Here is a 13,056-nt window from a genome sequence, read left to right as displayed (position 1 = left end):
TGAATTCTTGGTCATGTCGTTCGAGTTGACCAATGCACCTGCAGTGTTTATAGACTTGATGAATAGAGTGTTTCAGGCTTATCTGGATAACTTTATCATCATGTTCATTGATGACATTCTGATTTACTTGAAGACCAGTGAAGAGCATGAGCTACATTTAAGGACGGCGTTGCAGACTCTAAAAGATAACCAGTTATATGCTAAGTTTTCTAAATGTGAGTTCTGGAAGGAGAGTGTTAAATTTCTTGGGCATATTGTTTCAGAAAAGGTATTGCGATTGACCCTATGAAGATCGAAGCTGTGGTGAAGTGGGAACAGCCCACAAGTGTGTCAGAAGTTAGAAGCTTTCTTGGGCTCGCTGGATATTATAGAAGGTTTATTAAGGATTTTTCGAAGATTGTCGGACCGCTAACGAGTTTAACTCGAAAAAGAGTGCCCTTCAAGTGGACTAAAAAGTGTGAAGAAGCTTTTGCTTAACTAAAGCAACTCTTAACCTCAACTCCCATTCTAACCCTCCCGAAGGATGGGTTGGTATTTGAAGTTTACATCGATGCATCAACTACAGGTCTAGGTTGTGTATTAATGCAAGGGGGCAAGGTGATTGCATATGCATCGAGGCAGCTTAAACTCCATGAGCGTAATTATCCAACCCATGACCTAGAGTTGGGTGCTATTGTATTTGCGTTGAAGATTTGGCGGCATTACTTATATGGCGAACAGTTTGAGCTTTATATAGATCATAAGAGTTTGAGGTATCTATTCTCTCAGAAAGACTTGAACATGAGGCAGAGAAGATGGATGGAATTTATTAAGGATTATGATTTCTCGTTGTCCTATCATCCGGATAAGGCTAATTTGATTGCTGACGCTTTGAGTAGAAAAGAATATAAATAAAAGAGTGTAGCCAGCTTAATGGTACTCAAATGGAAAATGTTGAATTTCATTAGAGAGTTTGATATTCGATTGAATTTTTAAGAAAAGAAGATTTGCAAATGTAACATGATGGAAAAATGGACTCTTATGGAGCGAATAATTAAAGCTCAAATGAATGATGAGTGGTTTTTAAAAATGATAGCCAAGTATCAAAATGATAAGACTTCAGATTGGAGTATAGGGGACAGTAAAGGAATTCGGTATCGAGGTCGACTCTGTGCCTAATATTTCAGATCTAAAAGACGAGATTATAAATGATGCACATCGAACTAAGTTTACAATTCATCCGGGAAGCACAAAGATGTATCATAGTGTGAAACGATCATTTTGGTGGCCGAATATGAAGAGAGAAATCGCTGATTATGTGTCGAGATGTTTTGTATGTTAGTAGGTAAAGGCGGATCATCAGAACCCATCAGGATTATTACAGCCTCTAAAAGTACCAGAGTGGAAGTGGGATTGTATTTCTATGAACTTTATAGTCGGTCTTCCTAAGACACAAAAGAAGCACGATTCAATTTAGGTAATCGTCGATCGACTGACCAAGTCAGCGCACTTTATTCCTATTCATATTAATTATTCAATGGAGGAACTCGCCAAGCTATATATCAAAGAAATAGTGAGACTTCATGGTGTCCATAGTTTTATTGTATCGGATCGAGACCCACGTTTTACCTCGTGATTCTGGACAAGTCTATAGGAAGCTATGGGTACGACTACGGATTACAGCACAACATATCATCCACAATCTAATGGGTAAACGGAACGTGTCAATCAAATATTAGAAGACCTGTTACGTGCATGCACTTTGGATTTCAAGGGGAGCTGGGACGACAACATACATTATGTTGAATTCGCCTACAACAATAGTTACCAAGCAAGCATTGGTATGGCTCCGTACGAAGTCTTGTATGAACGTCCTTGCCGAGCACTTAACTGTTGGGCCGAGGTAGGTGAGAAATGTTTAATTGGGCCAGATGTTGTTCAAGAAGCTGCTGAGAAAGTTGAAATTATTCGAAAGCGACTACAAGCTGCCCAGAGTCGTCAAAAGAGCTACGCCGACAATCAAAGACGAGATCTAGAGTTCACAGTAGGAGACCACGTGTTTTTGGTACAAAGGGAAAACTTGCACCATATTTTATCGGACCATTTGAAATATTAGAGCGGATTGGAGCAGTGGCATATCGACTTGCATTACCTCCTCAGTTGGCCAATGTCCATAATGTTTTCTATGTATCGATGATACGGAAGTATAAGAGGGATGATTCTCATGTGATTGAATGGCAAGATCTCGATTTACAGGAAGATACATCTTATGTGGAGAAACTAGTTCGAATACTGGATCGTAAGGAGCACATGTTACGCACTAAGACGGTGCATTTAGTCAAGGTTTTATGGAGTCATCATAAAGTAGATGAAACATCTTCGGAACAGGAAAAAGAAATTCGCGAGAAATATCCTCATCTCTTTGAGCAGTAGTTTCAGGTAAATTTCGAGGACGAAAATTTTCTTTTAGGGGGGTAGAATGTAAGGGCCGTGAAAATTTCTAATAATAATAATAATATATTTTTTTAAAATCTTATCTTTGTTTTATATTTATTTTAAATCTATCTTATCTCTTATCCTATCTATATCATTAACTCGTATGGTTTACATATACCTCTAATCCTCCCCACATCTTTCAAGATAAAAAGAGTTCTAGTCAAATTTAAATATTAACAAAAAGGCTACATGCGACAATAGCGAAAGGAAGAAAGAAAATTTTGGAGTGCTTAGATCGGGTACGTATATCGTCCTCATGTGCAAGTAAGGGCTTACCATTTCATATCTCCACCATGCCTTTAGCTTATCGAAACCTTCAGTCATAATGTGACGATCCTTATGGTTGCAAGTTCTATATTTATGCAGTAATTCAAGTTGAAATTCCATCATTTGCTATTATAATATTAAATAGATATTGTTAGAAACATCAATAACTAATGACTATAAAAGAGGACAATACTTTGCAAATTCACATTACTGTAAAAAATGTTGGAATGAATACGCAGTCCTAATTATAGGCTTCTTTATATTTAACCTGACATTCAAACAAGTAGGCTAGGTATAAATCCACGTCCTACGTATTGTTGAAAATGTGTTAAAGTCGACACAAGAATTTAAGTCGTAAATAAATAAAGAGAATGGATAGAAATTTACTTTAGAGTCGACCCAAGAATTTAATTCGTAAATGACATTCAACCATTGAAGGGCATTTGTCTCCCTAACAAGTTTCAACTCTTTCTTTCCTTATCGGTGAGGACTCTATGTGGATCCATGAAACCCTGATAATGATCAAGTCTACGAGAAGAACGTAGAGCTGTATAAGGAGAGAACACTCACTTCGATGCGGGTGCATTGCGTTGGGGCCTCTGGATATCCGCAACCGGTGTAACAATCACATCTTCCTTCACTGTAGGGTGTCCTTCCTTTTCCTCTAGATAGGTTTGACCAAAAGCCTCATCCAATTGCGTCGAACGTTGGCTGTCTGTATTAAAATCATATATTATATGTAATTTTAAATTTATATTGAAGATCAAAACAACTACAATTTTACATACCTTGTTTGTTTTAAATTCCTCCATCAATATCTTCTCCTATGCACTTAATGAAGCATTCTTCTCCTTCAGACGCCTCATTTGATCCTCAAAATGCATCAAAATGCTGATGATCTATATTAAAATCATATATTAACTATGTTATTCATAATGTCTTATTAAAGATTTAACCAAATACAATTTCACATACCTTTTTGCGTTAAATTCTTCGGTCAATAGCTTTATGTGCACACTTAATGAAGCATTTTCATCCTTTAGACACCTCATTTCATCCTCCAAATGCGTAGAAGTGCTGGTGACTTATATTAAAATTATATATTAGTTATGTTATTCATAATATTTTATTAAAGATTAAACCAAATGCAATTTCACATATCTTATTTGTATTAAATTCTTCGGTCAATAGCTTCATGTGCACACTTACTGAAGCATTCTCCTCCTTCAGACGCCTCGTTTCATCCTCCAAATGTGTCAAAGTGAGAAGGACTTGTATACAAATCATATATTACATATGTAATTTATAATGTCTTATTAAAGATCAAACCAAATGCAATTTCAAATACCTCGTTAGCATTAAAATTCTCCCTTAATAGCTTTACCTCCGCACTTAATGAAGCACTCCTTCAGTCGCTTCATTTCATCTTCCAATTGCGTTGAAGTGGTGGGGACCTATATTAAAATCATATATTGCATATGTAATTCATAGTCCATTCCTTAAAAGATCAAACATCTTATTAAAGATCAAACCAAATGCATTTTCACCTACCTTATTTGCATTAAGCTACTCTCTCAATACCTTCACCTTCGAACTTATAGCAGCATTCTCCACCTTGAGTATATTTATTTCCTCTTCCAATACATTGATATATTTCATATCTTCTCTCGTTTGTTCCACTTCTTTGCCAAGGAACTCAATTCTGTGATCGAAATTTTTTAGGGCGAATCTTGATTTACTATTTTGTTTGAAAACCTTTTGGGTAAGTGTCTCAATTGAGGCATCAAATTCAACTTCAATTTTAGCTCACTCACACCCGTTCCTTCCTACTTCCTCAACTTCTTCCTCTTATTCTTCCCCTCCATCTCCTGCTCCATTACCTTCCTCTTCAACTTCTTCTTCTCAAACACATTCAGTTCATTTTTCACTTCTAGTCTGACTTCTCTTCTCTCCATCTTCTTTCTAACAACATGCCTTTTGATAATCTCCTCCACCCATCTCCTCCATTATGGCTTACTCCCGTAGAGCCTTGTCCTTTTTGTAAGTATCATCTTGTACAATTTTAACAACCTCGGTTTCTTCTTCTTCGACCGTTGGTTTAAGCTCTAGATCAAGCAACACCTATAGGAGAAATAGTGATTTATCATTTATAAAGATAATGCATGATAAGAAGACAATAGAAATTGAATCACTCCTACAGGAACGGTCTTGAAGATGACTGAGATGGAAGGATACCGGCCTACTCTGTAAGGATCCCAATTGAGTATTCTAGGAATCTTTACGGGGAGTCTTCTTGCAGCCCACCTCTTATCACCAGATTTGTTTAAAGTCTAGTCATGCATTAAACATCGGTTAGGATATATATTGAATATTTAATATGTAAGGAAACAATAACTAAATCATAATTTCTGACCAGGGACAACAATAACTTACCTGTAGGGCATATGTGCATCCACAGATGTTGTATGAATGGGGGTACTCACCATTCTCACGAACACCGCCAATTGCAGTATTAACCCCCTCCCTTAAATATTCATACCCAACACTGCCCCAAGGGCACCTATTGAAATAATCTAAGTTATTGACCATGTCAATATACTTATCTACACAAAACATCCTTTTGTGGAGATCCAACTATCAAATTCTCCACACAAATTAATAGTACTAGCTTCACCGCATCCAAATGTTGTGTTTTTTGGGTGAGCAATAGGTAAGCTTCTTTCAAATGATCCTTCGTCATACCACCTTGTTTCAAGTATCTCTCCCTGATTCCTTTTACTTTCTTTTGGTTTGTGGTTTTATCCTCTCCATCCTCATTTTTCCTAATAGGTCCAATCATAAGACGCATAATTAAGGCCAAGTCAAGCTCAGTAAATTTTAGAATGGTACCCTGAACGTTGAAGGTCAGGTCACCAATATGCCTTTACATTAGGCAATGCATGATGTGAGCTTGTGCCATCCACCAGCCACCGGAAAGTCAAGTAGATATCTAAAGCAATTGTTCTTAAACAAATCTTTTTTAGTCGGATTGTTGTCAAGATCTTCAAGTAGGTAATCCTTTAAGAACTTGACAGAACACTTGGGAGAGACTGCAACCTTCTCGTACTCTAGGTAGGTGGTCCTTCTAGGTTGGTTATGACTTGCATTCCAATAAGGGTCAAGATTATTATTCAATAAGAGTACAAGATTGTCAAGCAATATGGAAGGGGTTGACAATGGGAAAGTAAGGGGTATTGATTAACATCCATTAAAGGTCGTAGTTATTATGTACAATGGGTCGTGGTTGACAGAAAGTTGAAATGGGTCGTAGTTATTATGCACAATAGGTAGTGGTTGACAGAGAGTTGAAATGGGTTATTGTAAGGCCTGTATCCTAGACCGTACCATTCCTTAGACTCTCGCGATCTTCCCCATCGAATTTTGACAACCCGCACCTGTAGACAACATTTACGCGTGACCCTAAGTCGCATCCTGTAGATCCGAGTCGACTCGATTCAGAACTTGTACCCTAACAACTACGCCGTCACCGCGGTTCCAATGCCATGAATTGCACATCGATGTGTACTCAAGCCAGGAGTTGTGGGCCCTTGTTTATTTCAAGAAAAATGTCGTGCATTACGAATCCCAAGAGAATTTCTACCATCCATCACATCAATCAATCAAGTACACATCCCATCACAACCCATACCTAGCTCATCCCTCTTCACCCAAAAGTCAACACAACCCATACCTCTTGTGTCATTCTTCTTATATACCCATCCCTCTCTCCTTACATCTCTCATCCTTCACTCCATCTCATTCTATTCCCTATCATTTTTCCTAGCAACCAAGAGAGAAAGACTAAGGAGAGAAAAGGGAAAGAACCTAAGATCAACCTTCCTACCCCCTAACCTCTCATCCTAGCCCTTCAATCTTCATCATCCTTCATCTAAGTTGAAGCCAAGGAGCTTAGCATTCCAAGGAGCTAGAAGAAGTGGAATCGGTGGGTATTTTGTAGGATTAGATTGTAATTTTAATGATGGGCCAAGTGGGGCTTACCGATTAATGGTATGGATCCTACTTTGGACCCTAGGATTGGCTGATGGCCCACCGTGATTCATATGTTCATCCCATGATGGAGCCATTCTCTATGGACCTCATTATGGTGTTTGTTTTCCCATTATGAGAAGGTCATCTAGACCTTGCATTTTTAGTGGAAAAGGGATCTCCACCATTGATATTTTTTTATTAGTGGGCCCACATGTATCGGGACTCATTTGATGTATGTTTTGTAATCCTAGGAAGGCCCATAGTGGCGGAACCCTCCATCACACACACATCTCTCTCTCTATCCCCTGTTTGCGGCCCACCATAATGCTAGTATTTTATCCTCGCCGTCCAACTGGGGCCTACTTGCTGTCCATTTTGGATGGCCTATTTGAAGGGGAAAACACCAATATCGGCTTGATTTCAAGATGGGGTGGCCCACCCACGTGGACCCCATCATGCGTGTATATGCATCCACACTGTCTGCCCAGCCCAACAGGGCCAGGATGTCCAGCAGGCCCACCCGAGTTCATCTAGGCCATTCGTCTGGGGACATCCAGCTAACCTAGATGAAGAGAAACATAAATATCAGCTTTATTCAAAGCCTGGTGGGCCACATGTGTGGACCCACCTTGATGTATCTGCTTTATCCCCACCGTCCAGCATTTTTGGATGGTGGGTCATCCAGACTGTCTAGATCATGGGTCCTGCCCTGATGTATCTGTTTACCTCACACCGTCCAGTAGCTGGATGCATGGGGCATGCCTTGATGGATGTGTTACATCTGCACCATCCATTGGCTGGATGAGGGTCCTACAATGATGTATATCTTGTATTTCCACACTGTCCAGAAGATGGACGTGTGGGGACCACCAAGATATATGTGTGTTTTATTCTCATGTCCATTTGGACGATAGGATCCACCGTGTCCTATGTATTTTAATCCACATCGTCCAGTACGTGGACGGTGGGGGCCTGCCCTGATGAATGGGGCCCACATATGATGTACGTGTTTCATTCATGACGCCCCACACGTGGGACCCCTGATGTATGTGTTTTAGCCACACCATCCAAGCGAGGGATGGTGTGGCCTGCCATGATGTATGTACTGTATATCCGCACCATCCAGCCACGTGGACGGTGGGACCCACCGGACACATGTTTTCATCCACGCCATCCAGCCCATCAGGGGCAGTGGCCTAGTTGGCCCACTTGCTTTGTACACATGGCCCACCTGCTAGTTGTGCAGGGCCCACCTGTTTTGTATGAGGCCCACTTGATATATATGAGGCCCACGTGATGTGGTCCACTTGATGTATATGAGACCCATGTGATGCGGCCCACTTGATGTATATGAGGCCCATGTGATAAGGCCCATGGTGATGTATATGAGGCCCTTATATCAAGCCTAATATGATGTATGTGAGGCCCATGTGATAAGGCCCAAAGTGATGTATATGAGGCCCAGGTGATGAGGCCCAATGTGATGTATATGAGGCCCTTGAGTGAGGCCTAATGTGATGTATGACCCAGTGTGGTGCATATCAGGCCTATGTGATGTGGCCCAATTATGATGTGTGATTCCACCATGATGTATGTGATATGTTTATGATATTCATCCATTTTCCTACTTAGTATAAAGACCATGGCCCCCATGATAGGATAGGTTCTAAATGGGCCATGCCTTGGGAGGAATGATGGTTAAATGTCCACAGTATTGTTCACATTGTAAGCCTCCCTAGAGCCCTTTGTCATGCTCATTCTCATCTATTGGCCCCCCATAGTGTTACCTATTTAGCCTTAGTGGGCTACTCAAATCATTGGGCCCCCATTGGTGCTAGCGATACCCGTCCTTCCTTATTGGGCTTATCCTAAATCATTGGGCCCCCATCGATGATAGTAATTTCCAATCCTTCCTTAGTGGGCTAACCCAAATAGTTGGGCCCCCATTGATGTTATTGCTTTTTACCTCACCCTGTAGGACTACCCAGACCTTGGAGCCCATCTTACATTCATACTGGCCCTCCCATTGGAAATGTGGCCCACCTAAGTACATGTGTTTGCCCAAGTTTAGAGACCAAACCCGAGGCCCGCTTAGACATTGAACGGGCTACCCTGATCATTTGGAAAGATATATAGTCCTAGATGTATGGATCCCACCAAAGCCCACCTTATATTCATATTGGGCCCCCATAGGGAAGCACTAGTTATTACATGATAAAGAGGGTGAGGAAACCCACTTGTTGTACGTAGATTCATCATCTTGTATACCCGCTTGACTCGCCTCGTGAGATGTGTTCTACTCCTAGGACTTCGATATCAAGTATGTATCATCCATACTATCCTGTTACCCCTGGTATGAGTGTGAGGCCCATCCTTGACGTTAGTATGTCATCTAAGCCATCCATTGTTTGTAGGATGAATACATCATCACCCCTTGCCGTAGATGGAAGATTATGTGGTATCTGGTTTGGTATATCCACTATATAGAGCCTATCTCAATGAATGGGCAAAATCCACCGTCCTTCTAGTGGATCCCATCTTGGGATATATGATATATCAGTACCTTGGAAGGCTAATGTTAGTATAACGCGGGACATGCCACATGGACTCCTATAGTTGTAGAAGGAACATGTTATTTAGTTTATGCTCTTGGTATGTGACATGTCGGTGAAGGTCGATTGTGGATTATTGTTGTCTACCTTATCAGATAATCATGCCTATGTACTTCATTACATCATGATACATGCCCATACACATCATATGTATACTTGTTATGAGGAGTGACTGATCATAGCATGTGCCATTGGGCTGGTTTATTATGGGACTCGTGAAACGGAGTGGCCCCACATGAGCATGTGGTACGCGCAAGTTTGATGCATGATTAGATAGTATGACTCATGCATGTCGCATTTGTGTGGCATGATCACTGTACGCCCTAGTGACATCAGGGCCATGACTTCCACAGGTATATCGTGGATGGCCAGTTAGGACACCAGAAATGTTTGGTTCTAACATATGGGCATCTAATATGTCCGTAGGTGAAAGTCCCTAAACCCCTTGGTACTAGGGACGCTCCAACGTCTATACCGAGTGAACGCACAAGCGCCGAGTACCAAATACAAGGAGGTCGCGCTTCCTACTGTGTTATGGTCGGTTGGAAGGGGGTGTGGCCTTACCTGCCCGAAGGAGTAGGTAATAACTAAGTTAAGTCTGACCTAGCTTGAGGAATGGGTCCGCTATCGACAAGCTGGGCCAATATTGGCAGGCGGATAGTGAGGTCTCTTCTACTTACTTAGTTGTGTGCTTGATGGGGTGGCAAGCTGACATAAAGTGTACTAGACCCCGGTAATGATCCCAAAGTTGTAGGGTACTGATATGTGGACTTACTGGGCAGGAGTTGCATACTCAGTATTTGATTGATTGATTCATTCATTTATTATTCACTCGGGCTGGTGGTGCCTAATTAATTCATTATGTGTACCTAAGTAATGGCTAGAATTTCGGTCAGGGCGCGCGACCAACCTGAGATCAGGAGTTTACCACATTGAGTCCACTTATCTAAATTTAGGTATAGGACTAGTTTGGATAGAAGTTCCTTGTGATGAACCCCACAGCTTGCGATACCACGTGCTATCATCCCAACTTCACCCTCCATCTTGGGCATTTCTTTCACACCGCATATTGCATCGCATCCTCATCACATAACATTTGGTTTACTATGCTTCTGTATTGTATAGCTTGAATAAGGTTGATGGTATTATGGACTCGCCAGGATCTACATATTGCATTATATCCGCGGCATATGACATTTGATTTACTATGTTTCTACATTTATATGGCTTAAATGAGGTTGATGATATTTGTGGCTCGTCAGGAATTGCATATTGCATTACATCCTCAGCATCTGATATTTGTCTCACTATGACTCCGCATTGCATAGCCGATTTGCATTACATACTCTGATATTGTATGACTTATAGACTTGCTAATATTTTGCTTATGTTGATATTATATGCTTGGCACATGCTTTGCGCACACATGTACACTACCCTCTAAGCTTCTTTGTAAGCTTATGCACGACCGTTGCATGTAGGTAATGTTAGGTTGCAGCAGCAATGAGGCAGGAGCGTACGTCGAGCTCGTGGAGATTTTGTTATTCGTGTATTTTTATTTTTAGCACTGTAATCAAATGTTCATATTAGTGGATATGTGATGATGATGTTGCCTTTTTGATTTGGGTACACTTGTGGTTATGCTTCTGTAAAAAAATCACACTAAAAAATCCTTTTTATAGGATTCCAGGATCGGAATCTGGTGTATGGGCACTGGAAGCCGAGAATGGGGTATTACGGAGGTTGTGGCACTGGATTCGGCAATCGAAAATTCTGTGAGACGGGTTTTCGAGTTTGGGACTTGATAGTCGTGGTTATCATTCTCTAAGGATCATGATTATTATGAACAATGAGTCGTGGTTGACAGAGACTTTAAAAGGGTTGAAATTGTCATGCACAATGGGTCATGGTTGTTATGCACAATGGGTTGACAGAAGATTGATAAGGGTCGAGGTTGTCATCCACAATGGGTTGTGGTTTTCATTCACCTTGGGTCAAGGATGTCAACCATGACCCATTGTGCATGACAATCACGACCCATTGTGTAAGACAACTACGACCCTTTTCACATATCTGTCAAACACGACCCATTGTTTATACTATCCACGACCCATTATACATGTCAACCACGACCCATTATGTACAATGGCATGCACATTAGGTCGAGGTTGGCATACATTGAGGGTCAAGGTTGTTACAAACTGAGGGTTGAATGAGGTTGTTATGCACATTGGGTCGAGGTTGTCAACCACGACCCTTTTAACGTATCCGACCACAATGACCCATTCTTCATACTAACCATGACCTATTGTGCATGTCAACAATGACCCTTGACAACCACGACCCATTATGTACAATGGCATGCAGATTGGGTCGAGGTTGTCAATATAATTTGGTCAAGATTGGCATACCCTGAGGGTTGAGGGTCGAGGTTGGCATATAGCGAGGGTCAAGGTTGTCATATACCGAGGGTCAAGGTTGTCAACAACGATCCATTGTGCATGACAACCACAACCCATTGTGCATTACAACCATGACCATTTTCACATCTTTATCTACCACAACCCATTGTTCATAATAACCACGACCTATTGTGCATGTCAACCGTGACCCTTTTCAAGTTTCTGTCAACCACGACCGTTTTCATTTCGCGTCACAGCCACGACTCATTGTGGATGACAACCTCCACCCTTCTCAATCTTCTGTCAACCATGACCCATTATGCATGAAAACCACGATTCCATCTTGTATGGCAGCCTCGACCCTTTTCAATTTTGGCATCCACTGAGGCTCGAGGTTGGCATACATTGAGGGTCAAAGTTGTCAACTTCAACCGTCCCAACTATGAGATCTTGTCCACATACCTTTATTTACCATTTCCACGGAAGCTAGAAGATGTTGGAACTCGAAGGATGAAGATGGAGATAATAACAGTAACAGGCGGTGGAGGGTCCCAAAGAAGAAGCTTCAAGAGGTAGTGGTAGGGTCTGGGTATCAGTAGGGGGCCCTGCAGTTGTTTCGACCTTATGTACATATTTTTGTGCAACGTATCTAGGTCCCATTTTGGGATTTTGATCAAATTTGATTCGTCCATTCTCTTCATAATATGAAAGAGGGAAAATATTTGGAGAATGATCAAAATCTTCGAATCTGATGGCCCACAACACAACCAGACAGTAGGTATTTTATGAGTAAACCATTGGTCCTTTTTCCTCACCATGGGCCACAGATAGCTCGATGCGGTATGAAGATTACATATTTTTAAAGAAATCATAAGCCTTAAATATTATTAATGGATTAGATCTATATTTTGATGGGCCCTGTGATTAAAATGATAGGATTGACCCTTGAATTTGGGCATCAGGAATCATGAATATCTCTGGCTTCTCACTCCGCCTTTTTTTTACTGTACCTACATGCGATTAACCATAACGGTACAAAGTCAATTTTGTGGGGCCCACAGTAATATTTATATGTCATCTAACCTATTCATTATATCACATATACATCTACAAAGAGATGGCATAAATATCATACTTATCAGTAAGGTGTATGGCCCACTTGGTAGTTTTCAACGGTTGCGGGTAACCCATACTATTTATTATGGTGTGGTCCATTTCATCGGTAAGTATTCTTTAGATTTTAGGATATAAATTATGATAAACTCACACAA

This window comes from Magnolia sinica, chromosome 12 (assembly GCF_029962835.1).
Source record: "Magnolia sinica isolate HGM2019 chromosome 12, MsV1, whole genome shotgun sequence".
In the NCBI taxonomy this organism is placed as follows: Eukaryota; Viridiplantae; Streptophyta; class Magnoliopsida; order Magnoliales; family Magnoliaceae; genus Magnolia; species Magnolia sinica.
This window is presented reverse-complemented; position numbering follows the sequence as displayed.